Consider the following 17,500-nt stretch of genomic DNA (forward strand, 5'->3'; position numbering starts at 1 on the left):
TTGTAGTATTAACAAAGAATATTGCGTGTACAGTCTCTCTCTCTCTCTCTCTCTCTCTCTCTCTCTCTCTCTCTCTCTCACTTTATTTTCCGTTAGTATTAACAAAGATTTCAGAGTGTAGTCTCTCTCTCTCTCTCTCTCTCTCTCTCTCTCTCAATATTTTCCGTTAGTATTAACAAAGATTCCAGAGTATACTCTCTCTCTCTCTCTCTCTCTCTCTCTCTCTCTCTCTCTCTCTCTCTCACTCTTTCCCCAGCATTGTTTGCAATTGACTTGTTGCTTCGCTCTAGTTACAAGTCCGGCCGATCACTCCGGGGCCTGGCTGTAATTATTCCGCATAATTGCTGTTGTAGTATGCGGACGGTATTAAAATTCCTCTCCCATCGAGACTTGGGAATATCGGTAAGAATGACGTTTTCGTAATGGCAAACATTATATTTGCGATGATTATAAATTATTTTCCTAAAAGAAAGATATATATATATATATATATATATATATATATATATATATATATATATATATATATATATATGAAGATAAAATGCCCAATGGCGTTGTATGGTCCTTTTATCTTCATATTATACTGTTGTATTACAGTAAAAGACATATATATATATATATATATATATATATATATATATATATATATATATATATATATATATATATGAAGATAAAATGCCCAAATGGCGTGTGGTGGCCTTTATCTTCATATTATACTGTTGTATTACAGTTAAAAGACATATATATATATATATATATATATATATATATATATATATATATATATATATAAAGAAAAAATGCCCAAATGGCGTTGATGGACCTTTTTTGTTTACAAATATACTGTTGTATTACAGTAAAAGACATTCACACACACACACACACACACATATATATTATATATATATATATATATATATATATATATATATATATATATATATATATATATATATATATATATATATATATATATATAGATATAAGTATATGATATGAGAGAGAGAGAGAGAGAGAGAGAGAGAGAGTACTTTTTGTTATCATTAATGTTCAACATAGTCTATACGGTGGAGATTTCTTCCTCTCTTATTGTATTCAAATCGCAACCGCATTAAACAGGTCACATAACCCATGACAGGCCTTATCTCTTGACCTTAATAAGGAGTGACCTTCGCCTACGTCGGAATGTCTCCGACTGACATCTGTGTCAAAATTGCAACGTAAAGCAGCTTCTTCTCTTGAGACGTTCTGGAATTAGAATTGTTAGCTTCTGAACGGAACCCACAATATGTGAAACGAAGGATAATTAAATTCCATTTGTTTTAAGCGTTATGAATTGAACCCACAAATTTTGAAACGCAAGGATAATATATGCCGTTTGTTTTAAGTTCTAAGTTGAACCCACGATTTTGTAACTCGAAAATGTGTTGAAATAACACGAAAGCGCTTGGTACTCCTATTTTTATTTTTCCTGTGGCCTTAGCTAAATATATTGTCACGCAAGATAGACCTAACTTGTACATCTTCACTAAGAGTACAGTCAACTTTTTTTGCGCCAGCTAGTGTTACTAACGTACTTTTTTAACCATGCAGTACAGTCCATCTTATAGACCGTAAAATACACATAGGTCACTGTGTCTTCAAAAAACATGGCAGCAATTAGATAGAGATCCCATTACACCTCGTATGTTATGACCTAATACCCGTTTGATATACGGGCAATATAATGGATTTAATGTGCCCATATATACGTTACTCTCGGCTTTCTTTCATTTGTAGGATTAGCATATTTTATGCAGCATTTCGTGCTTGTATTAGCATAATTTATAAGGTGGTTCGCCTATTGGTTTGAATCAATTTCTTTTTAATCACTCCAAATGGGATTTGTGTGATACGCTAAACTCACTACACGTGGCAATGAATTAGTAATTTGCATACTTTATGAAGTGACACGTTTGCTTGGCTAAATATAATATATGCATTCATTTGTTTGCAAACGTGTAGTGTCTTACCTATGTTTACTTAAGTTGGGATAGACTAGTAGGCTTTTGCAACGTTCAAAATCAGATTTTAATTTTTTCATAACTAGACGAAGTTCTTAGCATGTATTTCTGAAACGTTAATGTTATAGTAGATTCACATCAACCGTGCATCTGATGTCTAGGCCAGTCCCTTACGACGCTCCTGATTGGCTGTTAATCAGCCAATCACAGGGACTGGAAACTCTCCTCAGTCTCTCTCGAGAGAGTTCACATAGACAGGATGTATGTTCCACCTCTCCTGAGGGATACGTTTTCCAAAAGTATCCCTCAGGAGAGGTGGAACATACATCCTGCCTATGTGAACTCTCTCGAGAGACTGAGAGTTTCCAGCCCTGTGATTGGCTTATCAACAGCCAATCAGGAGCGTCGTAAGGGACTGGCCTAGACATCAGATGCACGGTTGATGTGAATCTACTATAGTAACACTTACTTGGATCTGGGCTGCTGAATTAATGCGTGTTACAGCTGCGTCCTCAAGGAATTACGTGTTGATGTAAGACCGCATTACATTTGAGAGTAATCCTAAATGATTTTCAGTTGATTATTATTTTGCGTCCAGTCCAAGATTAAATTTTGAGATTAATTCTGCAAGATTTTAATTTGGTCGATATTTTGCATCGAGTCCAAGATTAAATCTGTTAATGTGTACTCATGTTCTAAAGACATCGCTGTAAGACCGAACTTCTGAAGTGCCGGCAAGTTACTTCTTTGATATTCATAGAAGTGAAAGGGTTGTTCTTTCTGCAATCCCTGAGAGGATCCTCACAAATTAAACCGTCAATTTAGAAGACCATATTCCGTTCATGATTAGCGAGCCCCATAAAAGTAAAATACGTAGGCGCTTCGTGCGCCAAGCTGTATCGAACTTACCATTGATTTGAATGCTGATGATGTTAATACCTGTGACTGCAAGGCATCCATGTTCCACTTAACATAAGTCGCCTTTGAAGAACTCTGAGTTTCGTACAGGAATCTTACCCATTTATCCAAGCCAAGTAAGCGCACTACTTGCCAATGAATTGGTCATAAAAATGAATCTTAAGAAATAGATAAACAAATGTTTAAATAGATAAATGAATGAACAGCTAAGTGAATAGTTGGAATTTTGGAACAAATATCAATTTGTGTAATCTGGTGCCTTCTCGATTTTCGAGTCAAGGCAATTGACGTCATGGCTGCTCTTGGTTCGTTGAATCGAGGAACAGTGTTGTCATTTATTTATTCATTTATTTATTTCTTAGTTTCCTTTTTTTAATTGGGGCATCAATAACCTAGGCGTTGTGCGACGCCAGTTTTAGTAGCTATAACCAATCAATCAATGTCTCAAGAAAGAAATGCGATATGCGCACCTGGAAACAATCGCTTGTCATTGCAAGTTGTAAAGGCTTCGTTGCCTCCAACCCGTGGCTAGGATTAAAATGCCGGATTTCTTCGCCATAAGGAGAGAAAGAAGCAGAAGTGAGGTGACAGGTGTTGCATAAATTGCGGCTGGGGGTGTGTGTTGGGGGGGGGGGGGGGGGGGGTTGCCGATCTGGAATGAATGTATTCCAGGGCTGGAAATGGAATCCTACCTGGGGGAACCTTTCTTGCTTTGACTTCTCTTTGCTTAATGACCTTGGGCGCCCATCTCATGTTTACCCTCGCTTAACATAATAAGTCTCCATCAGTTCACTTAAATGACCCCTTTATAAGGTGGGCTGACTCGCCCTGATTCCCTTAATGGTTCCTGGGGGACACACACTTCCCAACCGCATCTGTACGTAGTTCCTTTTGCTCAGTGGATACTCTGCATGTATTCCAGCATTCCCCAAACCAATATGTATCGTATCCTAATATACTCTTGTGTACAATGTGTCGGCCTACTTAGCGTACGGAAAAAAAAATTCATAAGTGGCCACGTCAGTTGAGATTTAGAGAGAAGAAAAAACGTCGTCATTGTTGGCACAGAAAATATCCCATCACATTCGTGCTGTGGGTTGTATATGAACGCGCGAGGTATCTGGGAGACGCACCTCGTGTCAACAACAACAACCTGCTTCAGTCAGTGACAAAAATACCACGTATACAGCAGCGCCAGCCGTCGCCTACACCAGGCAAAAACGACGACAGCATTCAGGGAGAGGTGATATCGTACGTGCTTCGAGACCCTCAACACCAGGGTACCAAGGACGACTTGACCAGTTGCATCAGCTAGGCTAGAAGCGACGAGAACGCGCGCACACACACACACACACGTACGCCACCGCCATCAGCTGGGACCCTTTTTGTTTGTCATTATTATTATCATCGTCACTTCTTCTGCTGCTGCTGCTGCTGCTTCCCCAACTGGGTTGCTGTCATGCACCGCCATCTTGAATTCAAGATGGCGGTGTGTCATGTCAGAATAACAATGACAGGCTGCTGACGACGAGGGCATTTGCTGCCTTCGGGAAAACGACTCTGGTGATTGTCTTCAGTGGCATCTTGAGTGGATTTCAGAAAAGTGTCTTATGATTTTATAGATTCTGAGGAGACGTTTTGCCTTTAGTTTAAAAACACGGTAGGTACAGTGGTGTAATTATATATGATATACTATATATATATTATATATATATATATATATATATATATATATGTATGTATGTATGTATGATGTACTATGTATGTATGTATATAAAGACACCATAAAAACGCCAAAATATAAAAGTAAGTACTATATTGACTTACTTTCTACAGTTTGGCGTTTTTATGGGCTCCTTGTATTAGATGGAATTCTGTTGTAACAACATTTTTACCAGTCACATATATATGTGTATATATATACATACACAGAGAACTCTATATAATATTGTCTTCTAAGTAAAATATGCAGTAAAATAATAATTTGGTATTACTGGTCCTGTAATTCACAACGTTTTTCTCTTCCTAGCTACCTCGTTTTGCAATTGATCTTCCTGTCAGAGTAATAGTTCAATAAGGCTTCATCATACTGAAATATAACTTCAATATATCGAAGATAAGGACAGGAATTTTTCTATTGATATTGCTCCTTAAAAGCGGTGATCCAAGGCAACCGTTTTTAAAGGAAATTTTAAATCTAGAGGATCCGTTTTTGGTTGATAATTAATACGTTGAGCGACGATGCTTAATTCGATAACAGCATATTTCTTAAGGAACTTTTATTATTATTATTATTATTATTATTATTATATTATTATTATTATTATTATTATTTCTTTTTTTTATCTCATCCTATTCGACAGGGTGGTATTTATAGTGTGGGGTTCCGGGCTGCATCCTGCCTCCTTAGGAGTCCATCACTTTCCTCACTGCACTGTTTAATTATTATTAATATTATCGTTATTATTATTATATTATGATTATTATTATTATTATTATTGTAGAGTGCTTCCATACTTTATGACTAATCAGAGCCGCAAGAACTTGAGCAGCAAACTTCCACAAAACGGTATTGGACGAGTGGCTTACGTGCTCGCCTACCGATTCGGTAGTCGCTAGTTCGATACCCCGCTCTTCCAACGTGGAATCGGAGGAATTTATTTCTGGTGATTAGAAATTCATTTCTCGATTTAATGTGGTTCGGATCCCACAATAAGCCACGTAAAAAAATCTAATCCTTCGGGCCAGCCCTAGGAGAGCTGTTAATCAGCTCAGTGGTCTGGTTAAACTAAGATAGACTTAGCTTTTCCACAAAACTGGATGTGCAGTTACGAAAAAGAGGAAAATGGAACACAGATGAATAAATACAATTAACAACAATCAAGATATCGGAATACATAGGCTGTAATAAACGACAAATAAAGACTCATAAAACTTATAACCCCCCCCCCCCCCCAAATTCCTATAAACACCGAACCATCCCCTTTCCATATAATCCCAAGATTCTGAGCTTTTCGAAACTGGCTAAGCTACAAATCCCGGTCCCTAACTCGATATTATTATTATTTCCAAGTCCTTAATCTACTCAGAGCCCAGAAGCACAAATCCTGGAACCCGCACAAAGCCTCTTATTCCATGACTTAGAGCCACATAGAGAGAGACTCGCTGCTGCTTGGCCTACATATGTTGCTTCCCTCATGCTTTGTCCGTTATTAGCTGCTTTACGGACGAGGTTGGATGTCGCTCTTTGGCTTCGTGTGCTTACCTTCTTTTTTTCCCCTCTTCTTTTTTTTCTGAGAGAGATGAGAGAGACGAGAGAGAGAGAGAGAGAGAGAGAGCAGCTATTTATTACCATGATATTAGGGCGCTACGGGAATGGGTTTTTTAAGATAATGGCTCTACCTGCTGGGTCGAGGTCGGTAAATTGGTAAATATGACGTCATTATCTTCAGAAAATCTGGGGGAAAAAATTTTGTACACGCGTACATATTTGTAAGTATATATATATATATATATATATATATATATATATATATATATATATATATATATAGATGTGTGTGTAGTGAGATAGTGTGTGTGTTATATATTCATAGATATGATATATATATATATATATATATATATATATTATATATATCATATATATATATATATATATATATATATATATATATATATATATATATATATATATATATATATATGTATGAGTTTGTGTTTTGTATATATCTATATGTAGTATAATATAGCCTCTATATATACATATTATATAATATATATATATACATATATATATATATATATATATATATATATAACCATTATGAGTTTGTGATGTTTCATATGCATGTTTATGGTATATGTGTACGTGTGGGTACATACATGCACTAGTCTGTAGAACGAAAAGGAGTGACCGATTTTAGAAATTTCATTCCCTGATGTGTAACCTCACACATAAGAAGACTTTGCCGGAGAGAAGACTTACACGCATGACTCAAGACAAACGAATCTTCCATTGTTTTCTGGTTTTTATTCCTCATATGAGCAAACTACCTTGAATAAAGGCGTGACCTTGATTCTTCATCTTGAGGTCATGTTCCGCCCGTGTATATATTCTTTTCTTGATTTGTATGAAGGTCGGTATTGTTCTAAGAACCTGTCGGGTAAAATTTACTGGTAAAATGTATTGAAGTTTTGGATTTGGAACATGACAAAATCCATTTGATTATTTTTTATCCATAATTTTCGCCTTCATTTTGAGAAGCTGTCTTGGACTAGGGCCGTATCCTGTTGAAACTGCAAATCATCTTACTACTTAGCAAACAATGATAAACATCATACCTATTTGCATGTCCTCCATGTATTGATTGAATTTAAATTATGAATTGGTGTGGGAGAGGGTATCTGAGCTGGGCAGGAGACATACCGCGCACATATACCAATATATTTGGATTATGCATTACTCCAACGAGGTGACACCCAGATTTTGCCATCTTATGACACCCAGATGTTGCCATCTTACCACTCCCGGAACATTCTTCATTTTTGTCAGTGAATGTTCTCCTTTCACAGAGTTCTTTGTTGGGTGAGTGGGTGATGTCTCGGCAGTGAATGTATTTAGAAGCACACCAGTTCGTAACTCGGTGACTGGGAAGTGTTGAACCCACTTGTTTTTAACAGTGTGTTGAAAGGTGTGAATGTGAGTATTATGAATGTAGAGCCAACGCAGAAGACAATGAATCTTCGTGGTGAAAAGCCAAGTACATATTTGTAGAGACTGCCTATTGTTATCTTAATATTAACTTTCATTTCTCGGAACTTTCATCACGTGAAGATGGGGAGCATATTTGCCCTCATCTGAACGGAGCGGAGTGAAACGTCTTGGCAATTTATAACGAAAACAAACCTTATTCAGAAATACTTTAGGAGTGATTCAAGTACACATATCTACGAAACGACATACCGTACTAAGAAAAAACTCTATTATTGACTAATCAAGTACACATATCTACAGTCCTCGTCTCATGTTTAGTTAGGTCAGTCTTAAATAGTTTCCTCGCCACTTTTCTTAGGTCTAATTGATAACATCTTTGCAGATTACTAGTTCAGATTACTAGTTCTCTTCCCAACCATTTAGTTACCTGAGCTTAGTGCTTGCACTTGTCTGCGAACCTTCATAAGGAGATTCCAGCACTCGGTTATCTGACCGAAGGTCTGACCGATTTCCGTGGCACCATTCAGTGAAAGACGTAAGAGAAGTATATAGTTTATTTTTTTGCTAGCAACGTCAGCGATACCTTATGCCCGCTTTGCCTTGCCTCCCTCCCTAACGAGGACTGGTGCTAATGACTCGAGACGACCCCTAGTCGCGGGGATCACCCATTCACTCGTTACCGCTAATGACCTCATCAGCTTATGATGGCCTCACCTCGGTCCTTGCACTGCCTTATCCTTTGTTGAGACTATTTCGTTCTCGTGACCTCGTAGTAACAGCCATACGGCAGCTCTCTTTGTTCATATAGAACTTTTCATCGCTGCAAGCACAAACGATAGTTTGTTTGTATGGTGTTTTTCCGTTGCATGGAACTAGTGGTGATTCAGCAACGGGACCAACGGCTTGACGTGACTTCCGAACCACCTTAACTTACCTTACAGACCTTACATCTTGTTCGGATTGCCCCAGGTCCCTCAATGTGAGGCGCCTCTAATGTCTACCAGAGAGTTGCTAGTACATCTTCCGGTATATTTTGCATCTTCCAATCTTGGATGGTCTGGGGTGTAGCTTAGATATTTGTCGAGCTTATTCTTAAACACAACTACGCTCACTCCTGATATATTCCTCAGATGAGCTGGCAACGCATTGAATAGACGCTGATTATCGATGCTGGTGCGAAGTGGATTAATGTCCTGTGTACTTTCCTTATTTTTCCTGGTATAGTTTTTGGCACTATTAATCTACCTCTGCTTGCTCTATCTGATATTTTTAGCTCCATGATGTTTTCGTCTATTCCTTCTATCTGTTTCCATGCCTGAATTATCATGTAGCGTTCTCTTCTCCTTTCTAGACTATATAATTTTAAGCTTTCCCAGTAGTCAAGATCCTTAACTTCTTCTATTCTAGTTGTAAAGGACCTTTGTACACTCTCTATTTGTGCAATATCCTTTTGATAGTGTGGGTACCATATCATATTGCAATATTCAAGTGGACTAAGAACATTTGTTTTATAAAGCATAATCATGTGTTCAGCTTTTCTCCCAAGCTATGAACTCTAGTCATTCAAGTTAAACACAACGATAATAATCAACCTTCAACAAAACATTATATTTTATATAAACAATGTTCTCCCCAATTCTCATCTCTGTCAAATTGACTGAGTATACCTTTTAACTCTGCTAGTTGATCAGACCACCAATTCCTCTACCCTGGCACTCAACCGCCAGTGCCCCTACTTCCCAAAAACACCCCCTCACGAATTCAGAAGCACCCACACCCCCATCACCCGTGCATATATTTAAATTTTTTGTTGAACTTACATCCTTTTCCTTCTTTTAGGTTTTTGCATATTTTTGGATGTAGATCTCTGCAATCACCCTCATAGCCATCTAGGTATGCACATTTACCATAGATTTCATAGTTGTGACATACCTTGAGATGTTTGTAGTAACATCTTTCTCCGAATCTGCAATTCCCTCTTTTCAAGATGTTGCAGACTTTGTCTTTCTTGTCTATATTTTCTTCTTTCCCATCAGTGTGCAGATCTGGGTAGAGCCTCTTCAGGATTTTCTTTTGTATTGTCATGTCGTAATTTACTTCTTCGTATGTATGCTGCTTGATTGCCTCATATGTAGTATTGATGAGTATTTCTGCATCCATACTTTTGTCTTTTTCTTTGTTTTCCTTATTTTTTTTCTGTCATTTCAGTTTTGTTTACTTCTCTTTGTTTTCCTCTTCTTCTTCTTCCTCTTCCTCTTATTCATCCTCAACTATTTGTATATTCAGTCTTGATTTAATAGCATTGTCTATCCATGATAGACATTTTGAGTAAAATATTCTGGTATCCTTTCTCATATCTTGCATTACTTCAGCACATTGAGGATGCGTCGGAATGTTGCATGCAGAACATTTTCTGATCAGGTTTTGTGGATTAACTATGCTATACCACACCTACACAGTTTGCATGCTTTTGGCATTCTTTTACCTATTGCATCAATTAGGATATTCACAATGTTCACCTTATTCATTTTCTTTGTCGGAATATGTTGATTGATGTAAATCTTCTATATGAGTCTCTTGACCACTTAGATTTTATTTGGAACTTCTTCAATTATTTTCAAGATGTTTTCTGTTGATTTGTTCCAGTTTGAAGGATCGTATCCCTCTAATATGTCTATGAATGCTTTTGTATCTTTTTGGTTATGGCTGTTGTTGATCTCATAGAAGAGAAATGCCAGCTCCCTTCCTGCTACCTCATCCTATTGCGAATCTGCCAGACACGCTAAATTTCGCCATTTCTTACCACAGTTGGAACTTACTGCCACCTTGATCTGATTTACAATATTTCACTTGATAAACTAACTTAGTAGACGCTTTATCCTACTATTTTCACACTAATCTTATCACCGACAGTAAACGAACACTTCTAGATATTTTTTCAATGTCCAGACATATGTTAAACGCGTGAAATCTGTTGATTAATCAGACTGTGTGCTGTAACGTCTCACCAAGCAAAATGGCACTGAGAGAAAGAGAGTGAACGTCTATCACCAAAAATACACATCTCTGACCCCTCACTGGAATGCCCGAGATTCGAACTCGCGGCCACCGAGGTGGTACGCCAACAACATAGCGACCATGTCACTGAGGCGCTCCCTAACGATAGGATTTTGTTTTTTGAGACGATTCGGTAACAACCAAAGCGCGCCAAACGCGAGTACCCCATATGTTAAAGCGTAGGTTAAGGTATTTTGTTAGTAAAAACACAAATTACTTTACATTTTGGTATTTTTACAGTATCAGATGCTAAGAGATGTCTTCGTGTACAGAAGTGGCAAAGTTTAGATATTATTATTATTATTATTATTATTATTATTATTATTATTCAGAAGATGAATAATAATATGGAACAAAAATTTGAGTCCCACATTATGTAGACTAAAATTTCACTTGTTTATTTTTTTACTTCTAGTAATACCACTTCTGTAGTTAACGCATAAGGCAGCATAAACAGCTGACTTAGGGCAAATAGCTGAAGCAGCGTTTGAGCGACCTGTGGGAAATCACATTGCTTCGTTTTCTTCTCGTTATTTTTTTTATCCCTCTTTTGTTTCCTCTTTCTCGGGGTTGAGGGGGGTTGGGCGGGGGCCGCCACATACCCCAATCAAAAGTGCCCTCGGCCGATTTATCTTTACGGCCCGTCAGTTTATCACAAACAAATCCCCTTTGACTCAGATGGGATGAAGACGTCGGTCGACAGAGCAACTGTACGTGTATTTTTATGTTTGTTTCCTTTCTCTCTCTCTCAGGGATGCTTTTTTTTATTGAACGCCGTATAATCTAGTACTCCGTAAGTTGGATCTCTTGGTTATTGCACAAATATCAGTTTTGAAGTTTTGCGCGACTTGTATATTGCATTGCAACTTCTAAAGAAGGCATTAATGCCTAAACAGTTTTCTTCTACTTCTTCTTTCCTCTTTCTTCTTTTTCTTCTTATTCTTCTGGGATTCTGAGATTCACCCGAGGGCTCAATAGATGTAGCATACTTCTACAGATAGGATTCGGCGTAAAAAAAAAAAAATAAAAAAAATAAAAAAAAAAAAACTTGTAGTATCGTGGGGACACTGACTGACATCTCAAAAAAAAAAAAAAAAAAGAAGAGGATTCGAAGAACGCTTGCCCATACATACATACATACATATATATATATATATATATATATATAATATATATATATATATATATATATATATATATATAACACACACACACACACACACACACACAACAATAACTCAGCCTTGCTCTTATGGTTTCTTTAATAGTTTTCCATCAGTAGCCTTCGTAAGTTCAAGCGAAGACCCAGTGCCTTAATACTGTTCTTGCATTTTAATATATTCTTATCTACTTATTAATTTTTTTTTTCTTTTTTAATAATGAGATCTCTGCTTTCTGTATTTCCATTGACCTCCTCTTGCTTCTTCGTAATGAACACCGGATTCTTTGAAAGCTGGTGGGCTTGTTCCATATGAATAAGTTTCATCCTCTGAATAGAATGAATAATAATAATAATAATAATAATAATAATAATAATAATAATAATAATAATTAGTCTATGGGCTGCATTCCCGCCCTTCCCCCAATGTGTCGACAGGTGCAAGTGGTATTTTTCTGTGTGTAGGCGGTACGTATACTAAAGAAGGTGCACATAGACTGGGCGTACGCGGTTGCGTGCCTTTACTATTTTGTCTGTAAACGCAACTCAAGGGGCAATTGTATCCCCATTTATACACGTTTATATACTCCCTGGTTAACCCTGCGAAAGGAATGTGGGGGTTGAGGTTTCGTGAACGGCTGAAGACATGTGGCAAACACATCATCGTAAGAGTGACGGCTCTTACCCTGGAGCCAACTTTCACTTCTGGCTGACAAAAGAGCCCTTTCGACTGGGGAGGAGGAGGAGGAGGAGGACGACTAGGAGGCCCCATCGCCACCCATTCGTCATGATCGCAGCGCGCGCGTATAAAGCATCACTTCCTACAAGAGGTTTTTACTTTTGTTTGTTAAGGCTTCACTTGATTTGTGTGTTTACGTAAGAGCGCGAAGGAGGAGGCTATTATAGGGGTGGGTGTGGCGCGCGGTGGGTCTTCTTCTTGACCCCCTACGAAAACCCATTCTCCGAACAGGTGTTCAGTTGTGAGTCAGAGCGATCGTCGGGTTCTACTTCCTGATTTCTTGGATGCGAGGATTATTCGTGTCGCATCGATTAGTGATGGTTAGTTGGTGCACCTTGTCTAGCCAGATGTTTAAAAAGAAAAAAAATTGTTTTGCTTGCTATAGTAGATTCACATCAACCGTGTATCTGACGTCTAGGCCAGTCCCTTACGACGCTCCTGATTGACAGGTCTAGAAACTCTCATAGACATGATGTATGTTCCACCTCTCCTGAGGGATACGTCTTTCAGAAGCATCCCTCAGGAGAGGTGGAATATATACATCCTGCCTATGTGAACACTCTCGAGAGACTGAGTTTCCAGACCTGTACCAACAGCCAATCAGGAGCGTCGTAAGGGACTGGCCTAGACATCAGATGCACGGCTGATGTGAATCTACGATAGTTCCTTGAAAAGCATCCAGTTCTTTTGTCATTTTAAGGGTAGACATTGATATTTTCCCTACTCACGTTCTTATGTTCTTGAATAATTTTATAAATAATATATGTTTCCCTCTCTCAATCTCATTTATACATGCGGTGCACTTTAGGATTCACTTAAGGTTCTTTGCAGCGTGCCTTCGGCCCCTAGCTGCAACCACTTTAGTTCTTTTTACTGTACCTTCTTTCATATTCTCTTTCTTCATCTTACTTTCCACCCTCTCCTAACACTTGATTCATAGTGCAACTGCTTTGAGGTTTTGCTCCTGTTGCACCTTTCAAACCTTTGACTTTCAATTTCCATTTCAGCGCTGAATGACCTCATAGGTCCCAGTGCTTGGCCTTTGGCCCAAATTCTATATTCAACTCAACTCAGTTTAATTTATAAGGCTGTTGATTATTTACATTTAAGCGGCGCAGCACCTTCTATGAATGGTGGTCCATACTTCTGGTTCCGTGAGTAGATCAAAGATCATATTGGTACTGAAGTTGCGGCTGAATCCGTTTTGTTCTTCCTAGACAAAACAAGGCAGTGGGAGTTTTGCTTTATTTGTTGTGCCTTTTTCGTTCTGTTATTCCGTGTAATATTCTTTGTTTCTTATGAGTGGTTTTGCCATCGCTTGAAAAATCATGCTAGGTAACACACACACACACATTATATACTGTATATTTATATATGTGTATGTATGTATGTATGCATGTATGAAATGTGGCAATGTATGTTTGTAAAGAGAATAGAAGAAAGGGATTGCTGTTGCAACTCCGCATTTTATTAATGAGTATGAAAACCGAAGGAAGAGTATTACAAGGAGTTACAATGATTAGGATGTCTCAAAGACTTGTTAGTCCATTTGGTGACCAGTGCCATTCACTAGACAGAAAGAGAGAGAGAGAGAGAGAGAGAGATCCAGGATGGGGCGATAGAAGGAAGTGAGAGAGAGAGAGAGAGAGAGAGAGAGAGAGAGAGAGAGAGAGAGAGAGAGAGAAATTCTAGTATACATAATATGAATAGGGTTCGTCTTCTGACTAATAATAATAATAATAATAATAATATTAATAATAATAATAATAATAATAATAATAATAATAATAATAATAATAATGATTGCAGGTCCACAATAATATCGCATGTGAAGTATATAAAGTGTTTAATGATACTTCACATGCGATATTATTGTGGACCTGCAATCATTGTTATCATTTTCGACACTGAAAATTGTGCCCAATAATAATAATAATAATAATAATAATAATAATGGTAATAATAATATTAATAATAATATCTAAACTTTGCCATTTCTGTACACGAAAACATCTTTAGCAGGTATGGAATGAAATTTTGAAATTAGAAGTTACAATTCAGTTTTTTAGTTTACGATTATTGTATGGAACACTCAAGACTTAAACAATACCCGATGACAGAAAAAACTAGTGTTATGTGACAGACCTGTTACTTTATAAATCCTCAGCGCCCTGTTGTTGTTGTTGAAGATTAAGCTGGACTTATGCCAGCACGGGCCCTTGCTCATAGAGCAGCCCGTAGAGTCTCGGCCGCTCTGCGAGAAGGAAGACAACCAAGAGTCCTTGGTAACAAGAAGCCATTCCCCCTGGGGGGGGGGGGGGGGGGGGGGGGGGGGGGGGGGGGGGGGTGGGGGGGGATCTCATCCCGTGCGTGAACCCAGACAAGAAACAGGAAGAAATTCAGGTCTGAGTCCAGAGCCATTATTCCACAGCTCCCGGCCGCCAGAGAGCAAGACCACGGCCCCAAATTCCGGCTGCTATCTCGGCTCGCTCGGCTCGGCCTATTCCGCCGGCTGCGGCTCTAGGAGTTTGCTGACGGAATATTGAATCAGCCGTGAAACAATGACTCCTTTTTTTTTTCTTTTTTTTTTTCGGCGATGAGGAACGCAGCCAGGAAGGGCTTGGGGGTGTTGTGGGGGGGGTGGGGGAGGGGGAGGATGTTTTTTTTTTTATTATTTGCCATAATGCGGAAGGTGGGCTGAACCATGTAGGCCGAAACTTATTTTCTCAACTCTTCCTATGCTACAACACATGAGAATTCCTTTATATATATATATATATATATATATATATATATATATATATATATATATATATATATATATAAATATATATTGTCTGTGTGTGTAATTTTGATAACCACAATACCCTCGTAAGTTCTCGATTTCTTCACATTTTGAAAACGCTTGTTAAAACAAAGCCTGGATATATTACATACATATATATGTGTATATATATATATATATATATATATATATATATATATATATATATATTATATATATAATCTCGCAAGATTAGAAGTCATACGATAAAAAAATTAAGTTCCTAAACGCTAAACGTTCGGTAGATAAATCCGAATAATTATCAATTATCTTTAAACCCACATAAAAACAAAGCAACCCAATCTGATGATAACTTCATGGGGGAAAAAAGACACTCCTCCCTCGTAATATTCCTGGGATTTCATACACAGTCTCATCAGACGGTGGGTAAAGTTTCGGACGTCTCATTACGGCAGGATTTCTTGACGCAGAGGGAAAATGTGGATTATTATTTTCATCGCGAGAGACGACGCTGGCCATAACATCTGGAATGAACTCGTGTTTTGCGTTGCTTCCTCCATTCCCAGTCTCACAGACAGCGAGGTTTTAGGTACACAGAAATTTTCCGTATGTGGGAGGTGAAGTGTATGTGTGTGCGCGTGTTATATATATATATAATATATATATATATATATATTATATATATCGTATGTATATATATATCGAGCTACAAATGTCCTTTAATATCTATTCGCTCTACCCCGGAATTAATATATTTTTATATGTGTTTAACCTAGGCGGAATTTATTAAGCGATAATAGAATTGCCGGCAGAACAGGCGCGAAACCATAGACCTCTCAATTCCAGGACTGGCAGTGAAGCCTTAGCCAACCCCGCCACTGCCAGTCCTGGAATTGAGAGGTCGATGGTTGCGCCTGTCGGCCGGCAATTCTATTATCGCTTAATAAATTCCCCTCGGTTAAACATATATGAAAATATATTAATTCCGGGGTCGAGCGAATAGCTATTAAAGGACATTTGTAGCTCGATATATATATGAATCACGGTAATGTGATATGACACACACACACATATATATATATATATATATATATATATATATATATATATATATATATATATATATATAAACATTTATATATAATACTTACATCATTAAATACATCATCACATCTACGTGCTTACATACATACACAATTCACTTAATGTACACGCTCACGTACACCAGAATGCAAACTAATCCGTCTGATTACGGCCCTTTGGCAGCTTAAAATATTTTCAGCCGTACGGAAATTCCTGCCGTTAAGCGCCACAAATTTGTCCGAAATTCATCCAGTGATTTTTTAGTCATGGCAATTTGCTCTATCAATATTGTCAGCGAGTTCAGGTTACGTTCATTCTCACCAACACACTTTGAAATCTGTTCTCGGCATTCTTTGGTAACAAAATGAGGCTTCAGAGTGAAATTCCTGTAACAATAAACATACCTGCGGTTGCGATATCGAGGTGTGATTTTTAAATTATATTCCATGTTTTCTCTAAAAACATATTTTGAACTAGAATACTTTTGGGGAATTTCTGAATTCTGATTAAATTTTGTTGCGCATATTGAGGCATGATTTTTTAAATGACATTCAGTGTTATCTCAAATAGCATGATTCCTTTTTCCTTTTAGGAAATTCCTAATTTCTGATTAAATTTGCTTGCGATTTTGAGGCACGATTTTTATTAATATTCAATGTTTTCCCGTAGTGTAGTTACATTTAAGGCTTATGATTGCCTTGGGAATGAGTGCTTTTGTTCATTCACTAAGATTACATATCATCAACGATGTGCAGACTTGCTTTTTCTTTTATAAACCTTGAGAAGAATGAACAACCGTAATTTTCCTATGTTTTCTTTTTTTTTTCCTTTTTTTTAAATAAACGTCAGGGGAATCTTAGACAAATCAGAGTAATTTAGACAATCAGAGTACAGATGTTTTCGTGTTGAGTGTATAATGCTCACTCTTTTGCCAAACAAAATTGCGTCTTCTTTGATTGGGAACTTCAAAAATGACTTTGAATTTCTCGGGAACCACTTCGCGTAAATTTATTGATTCAATTTTTTTATTCAT

The 17,500-nt window shown here is 37.5% G+C and overlaps 1 protein-coding gene across 3 annotated transcripts in view; it reads left to right on the plus strand.

The window, feature by feature from the left end:
* LOC135214866 (protein FAM43A-like) overlaps positions 1 to 17,500 on the plus strand; it is a 302,949-nt gene that overhangs the window by 255,627 nt on the left and 29,822 nt on the right. The window contains exon 1 of one of the 3 annotated variants that reach the window (XM_064249288.1): positions 4,467 to 4,587. The exons of the other annotated variants lie outside the window; for them this stretch is intronic. The gene's annotated coding sequence lies outside the window, so the exon portion shown is untranslated. Of the gene's footprint in view, positions 1 to 4,466; positions 4,588 to 17,500 lie in introns of those variants that run through there. 3 annotated transcript variants of the gene reach the window in all.

Source organism: Macrobrachium nipponense, chromosome 46 (genome assembly GCF_015104395.2).
Source record: "Macrobrachium nipponense isolate FS-2020 chromosome 46, ASM1510439v2, whole genome shotgun sequence".
Taxonomy (NCBI): Eukaryota; Metazoa; Arthropoda; class Malacostraca; order Decapoda; family Palaemonidae; genus Macrobrachium; species Macrobrachium nipponense.